Source organism: Humulus lupulus, chromosome 1 (assembly GCF_963169125.1).
Source record: "Humulus lupulus chromosome 1, drHumLupu1.1, whole genome shotgun sequence".
Taxonomy (NCBI): domain Eukaryota; kingdom Viridiplantae; phylum Streptophyta; class Magnoliopsida; order Rosales; family Cannabaceae; genus Humulus; species Humulus lupulus.
This window is the reverse complement of record NC_084793.1, coordinates 88,241,880-88,248,887: the sequence shown is the minus strand read 5'-3', so window position 1 is coordinate 88,248,887 and position 7,008 is coordinate 88,241,880.

Sequence of the window (7,008 nt, the reverse complement as noted above, 5' to 3'; positions counted from 1 at the left end):
GCATAATTAAATTTCCCATTAAATTTCTTAAAACGTCAAAACACTTGCAAAGTTTATTTAAGCACTCAAAACATTATTCTCATCATAAACAACATTAGTTTTGCACAAAAATCAGCAAACACATTAAATCATAAAATTCATTCTTTTCATTATATTCACAAAATTCATGCTTATTTATGTACAATATTCCAACACAAACCCTAGCATGCTTCTAACCTTTTTAACCATTTTAATCACATCATGAGCATACAATAATTCATCAATCACATTGAAACTTATTCACAAGTCATGAACAAATAACCACCCTTGATCTTGTGTTAAATATACTCTCAATATAATATTACCCTGCAATTATTCCAAAGAACAAAACCATCATAACTTCATACAAGATCACAACCTATCATGATTTCTATGATTAAATTGACATTAAACACAAAAAAAATAATCATCATACTTGAGCATTACCCTAGGCCGAAACACATTTAATCAAAAATTAACCCATTTTTTTCATGTATTTTAAATATTCATCATCACTTTTCATAGATCACAAATTTAAACCCTTGTACAATTTCACATAATTTCTTTAAGCTAAAACATACCTATCATTTAACCATATAGAAGCTTTGAACAACATATCACAATCACCATATTTCAACAATCATCTCACTACACATATTTTAATACACAACCATAAAAATCAAACCCAAACAACATCAACCCATGCCCACGCCTAGGTCTATCTTCCCTTGCATGAAAATATAAGAAAAATATACATCAATCCATGAACATCATAACATTAGGGTCAAAGATTTGATACCTCTCTTGATTGTAAAATCAAGAACACAAATTGAGCAACACCCAAACTTTACCACCCCTTGTTCAAGCCTACGGTTTTTTTATGAAATCCACCATGAGAAGAAGAAGAGATCCAACAACACACAATAAAGAAACCATAGTCAATATTACTAGAAAAAGAAGAGAAAATAACAAGCATAACACAAAGAAGGCATACCCTAGACTAGGTCTTCCCTTCTCCTTCTTCTTCCTTTCTTCCTTCTTCTCCTTCTCTCTCTAACTCACGTCCCACTCTCTCTTTCTCTCTTTAATTTCGGCAGCCACAAGAGTAAATGTCTCTTCTCCTCTTTCCTTTCCCCTTTATCCTTATTCTCTCATAATGGCTTAATAAAAAGAAAAGGTAAGTTTCCTATTCTCTCCATATTTTCTCTTAATTTTTGTATAATTGTTTTTATCTTTAAATGGCATGGAATAAAAAGATGATCACATCCTTACTTAAAATAACCATGGTCTTCTAATTTTTAATTTATTTGAATCAATAAAATAAATGGAATAAACCATTCCTTTCCCACTACACATACACGTCCACCACATGGTTTCCCATTCCCTTTTTATTAATTTATTTTTTAAATAAATCAATGAAATCTAATGTATGGCAACTATATAATGTGTAGGAAATTCTACCCATGTGCATCATGTTGCCATGCACTAGCACACACTAAATCACTAGGGTACATCACTATCTACCATGCACCTTAGTGCATTCAACCAAATCTCACATAATCACATTTTTAAAAATAAAAAAAGAATTAAATATCATTTAACAAATAATTTCGCAAAAAATATTCTACAAACAATTCTAACAATTAAATAAAATAACAAACAATTAAATAAAACAAACAACAACTAAATAAAATAAATAACATTTAAATAAAACAATTCACCACACTTAACAATTAAATAAAATAAAACTCCAGAAATTTTAATAACTAAAAAAATATTTTGGAGCACTACAATCCCTGGTGCCAGTTCTATCACAAATTCAATCTCTCTGTGTGGTGGCAACCCTGGTAAATCTTCTGGAAACACTTTCAGAATTTCACAGACTAGTCTGGTCTCTTATGGTCTCACTGGCATGACCTGAGTGGTGTCAATTACACTGGCTAAGAATCCTATGCAACCTCCTTGCAATAGATCTCTAGCCCTCAAAACAGAAATCATGGATATGTGAGGTCCATGCACAGTGCCAAAAAACACAAAAGGATCCTCACCTTCAAGCTCAAAGGTTACCATTTTCCTTCTGCAATCTATGGTTGCCCCATACTTCACTAACCAATCCATACCCAAAATCACGTCAAAGTCATTCATAACTAACTCTATCAAATCCACTGACAACTCTCTACCCTCCACTGTCACTGGCAAAGATTTGACCCATCTCCTGGATACTACTAACCCCCCAGTGGGTAATAAGGTCCTGAACCCCACAACATAGCAATAACATGGTCTACACAACCTATCACTAATTCTACTAGCAACAAAAGAATGTGTAGCACCAGAATCAATCAAAACAGTATAAGGGGTTTTAACACAAAAAAGCTGACCTGTAACTACTGAGGGTGAAGCCTCATCTTCTGCTTGGGTCAATGCGAACACTCGAGCTGGGGCCGAGCTGTCCACCTTTCTAGGTTCTTCCCTTTCTTGAAATGTCCCACTGCCCTACATAAAAAGCAGGCCTTTGCCCTACACTCCCCCAAATGGTGTCTCTTGCACCTAGGACACTTAGGATAAGTTCTTCAGGCCTCACTGCTACCCTAACGATCCATTGCAATACCACGTGGTCGCCTATTAGGACCTGGAGCTGGGAAGGAATCAGGAACCTTCCTCTTCTGATCACTGGGGCCTGTACCCCTACCAGAACCCACAAATGGAGGACCTGTCCTCCTCAACTCTCTTCTGGCTGCATTGTCTCGCCAGATCTTGTTTTCTGCGCTCTCAGCTGGGAGCGCCTTCTCCACCACCTATGCATAAGTAGTAACTCTAGCCACAGTCGTGATATGAACATCCCGGGCTAATCTAGGTTGTAGCCCCCAGAAGAAACCGCTCCCTTTGGGCCCATCAGTGGGCACCAGCTCCATGGATTTTTTTTCCAATCTATCAAACTTCAAAGCATATTCACTCACTGATAGACTTCCCTAAAGTAATCTAATAAACTCTTCAGCCTTTGCAGCCCTAATGGCATCATTGTGGGCCTAAATTCAAAACCTTTTATTTATTTTTTTAATTAATTAATTAAATCCTTATTCAAATTAACTAAATATAATTTGAAACTTGATTTAATATTATTTATTTATATTGACACCAATTTATCAATATCAATAAATTTACCCAAAGATTCTCTTTTATTCTCTAAATCTCATATCTGTATAAATTTTCCAAAATTGACTTAGTCAACTTTAAAACTCCTAATTGATAATGAGATCAATTAATTTAGACATTCTAGACCATGGATCCATGAAATCAAGCTCCAATAAGTTATTGTGAATTTATTTACGAATAATTTCACTACCTTATTAATTCCTCGTGACTCCATTATAGACTCGGAATTGAACTCTTGAATTCATAGAACATATTTTCCAAACAATAAATACGTTATCCAATGTTATAACCATTACAGTTAATCAATAGTCAGTCATCCTCTATCAATGACTTACTAAGGAGCTAGGTGCAAATTATCATTTTACCCCTCATCGGTATTTTATCCTTAACTCCCACTAAGTTCCTTATAAATGATATTTCCATGACCTTAATCACATAAATGAGTTCTCAATGGTTTAACCTTTTGAACAAAGAAATTAAGGAAATCATATTTTCACTTCTCATGAAGAAGTTATTGGTTTCTTATCTATGAATAATACTCTTACTCAATTACACTACTAAATCTCCAAGATATAAGTATGGGCTAGACCGTAGGGTAAGCTGGTAACGAATAAGTCAAAAGATTTAAATAATATAATTAGAAAAATCTTGTCACTCATAATTAAGATCGACTTAACCTATGGTAAACGTTGTGACATTGATTAGATTCGATAACGATGATACTTATTTATGAATAAATAATCAATAATGGTCCTAGTCTGATGTAACCAAATACATCCGATCTTATCTACCATGTCAATGTCTTGGACAAGAAATCACACCCCGAATGTGTAACAAGAACATATCGTAGATTGCCTAATTAGTGAAAATCCAATACACTGGTATAATCTTAGGACTCATTCTTTAGAACATATAATTACAACTATAATCCACTACGACCTAGTCACTGTAATTGTAACTATCCATATGTTCGGGATTTATAAATGTTTGTATTATTTCAATAATCATGTAACAAAACAAGCAAGCAACACGGTTGTCAAACTATATGATTTCTACTACTTTTATTGACAATATGAAATCGTGTACATGTCCGACATGGTTTTATAAGGGAATAAAACCAAACAAACTCCTACTTGCCCTTTTAAAACAAATGGGATATCTTTCTCAAAACCATGCACTCTACATGCTTCACAATTACACCCTCTACTTATATCTTGGTAAAGGGATATGAAAGATTGCCTTCCAATGCTATCTTCATCACCTTCACATCACATCTTTGCAACACATCCTCGATAATGTGTTTCTTTCTCTCTATATGCTTATCTCTTTGTCGCCTTGAGTTTCTTTCAAATTTTCTATTGCCTCATTACTGTCACTAGACAAAATGAGTGGTTTATCCATTTCTGGAATAACACCGAGATCCGTATACAACTTCCTCAGCTAGACTATTTCCTTAGCCGCCATATTCGCAACTATGTACTCAGCCTCAAAGGTGGATTCTGAAATGGGAGATAGCCTAACATTTCTCCAAATCACAGCTACTAAGATGGCATACAACCTATCACTTCTCCAAATCAAAGCTCCATCCCCAAGAGTAAACACCTTTTTCAGAAGTACCCTTTATGTTATCAACATTAGTCAAAAATTTGAATCTGTGTAGCCTAACATGTTCAAAAGATCCACCTAAAAAGAGTAACATATAGTCTCTAGTCCATCAAAGATACCGACCTCCATCTATTGTTCATTTCTAAAGTCTTACTGGAATTTGCTCACTACTCCCACTACATCGCAGATCTCCAGTCACAACACACAACATAGCATGCATTCGACTTCCAATTGCAAATGCATAAGGAATTCGTTACATCTTTTCTTTCTCTTAAGGAGTCTATGGAGACTGCTGCTTCGAAAAATAAATTCCATGTCAATACACTAAACATCCTTTCTCAAAATTTGTATAGAGTAACGACCAAGCACCTCACCTAAGCAGGTTGCTTGAGATAGATCCAAAATTCAGTTATTTCTATCCTTGATGATCTGGATATCTAGAACTCGAATTGCTACAACAAAATATGGAATTTCGTTTATAATCAGTTCTTTATGTATGATAATTTCTTGACATTGTTTCCAATGAGTAAGATATCATCTACATAAATGATTAAGAACACCACAATTTCTTTTTCCCTAAGTTGTTAAATACAAGGGTCAACTACACTTTGTTCAAAACCATAGGTCTTAATGTTTCAATTTAACCTTAAGTTCCAGGAGCACGAAGCTTTTTTATGTCAATAGATTGGCCTACTCAGCTTGCCGACTTTCTTGTCCAACTACTTGAAATCCTTCTAATTGATCCATGTTAATGGTCTCATCAAGATAGCCATTAAAAAAGATTCTCTGATGTCCATTTTCCTTATCTCTTAATCAAGAGTTGTGACTATGGATAAGAGTATAGTAAATAAATTTTAACATGGCTACCGGAGAAATTGTTTTCTCTAAGTCAACTTTCTCTCTCTGCCACAAGTCGAGCCTTAAATGTCTCGACCTTTCCATCATCTCCCCTCTTCTTCTTACAGATCAACTTGCACCCCATAGGCCTAAAGTCCAATGGCACATCTACAAGATCTCAGAAAATTGAAAGTACTTAGACTCTATTTCCTGGTACTTGGATTCAATCAAGGATCCTTTTCACACTTATCCATTGCCTGTTTAAAGGCTAATGGATCATTGTTACTTGTGTTCCCAACTAGCTTGTGGGTTTCACTATCCATTTGATTGGTATCAGCATCCGAGAAACCCTCCCACTATGACGAGGCATCGTAACTTTCTAACTTAAATTAGTGGTTTCTAAATCTACCTTGTTTTCATTGACTTGCGTCGGTGAGGATGAAACAATAGTTTATCGTTTTTCCATCTAATACTATTTTGCTACGAGACTTGAAATTCATTATGTAGTTGTTATCCAAAAAAGTAGCATTTGTAGAGCCAAACACTTTCTTGTCTACTAGACTATAAAACAAACCACCATGGGTACCTTTAGAATAGCCAACAAACAAGCAAACCTCGGTTCATTGTTCTAGCTTTCCTACCTTTTTCCTCAGGACATAAAAAGGACACCCTCAAATTCCATAATGACGTAAACCAGGTTAAAACCATTCCATAATTCTATTGGTATATCTTGGAGACAGCTTTGAGATGACACAACATTTAAAAAATTCCACATGCAGTCTAGGTAGTATGTCTCCAAAAAAGAGCTGGGTAAGAAGTCGGTAGAGTTGAATAGCTTATCATAGAACACATATTTTCAAAAATGCTTGATTCATGCCGCTGAGCAACACTGTCCTGATGCGGAGTCCTTGGGGCAATTACTTTACAAAATTCTCCAAGTTCAATTTAATGATCTTGGTTCTGATTATCCAAATATCCTCCACCCCTACCAGATCGCAAGATCTTTAACGTTTTACCTAATTTTGTTTTAAAGCCATAGCAATGAATTCTTTGAACTTCTTAAAAAATTCTCATAATTCCTATGCTTTATGTACTTACATAAGTCTCTAGAGCAATCGTCGATGAAGGTGATGAAATACTCATAACCACCCCTCGCTTGAACATTCATTTTTCCCCAGACGCGAAGATGCCAAAGGTACGTCAATTCTAACGTTATTGACATTTTTCTCGTTTAACGGTCCTAGATTTAGCTATCTTAAACAACTCATTAAAACACATGGTTCATTTATGTTAACGTTAACATTATTTAGAGCATAGGGTTTGTTTAGTTGCAATAGGTATAGCTCGTTTTTCACACATCTACCCCACAATTCACATCCATTGAAAGAAATAGGA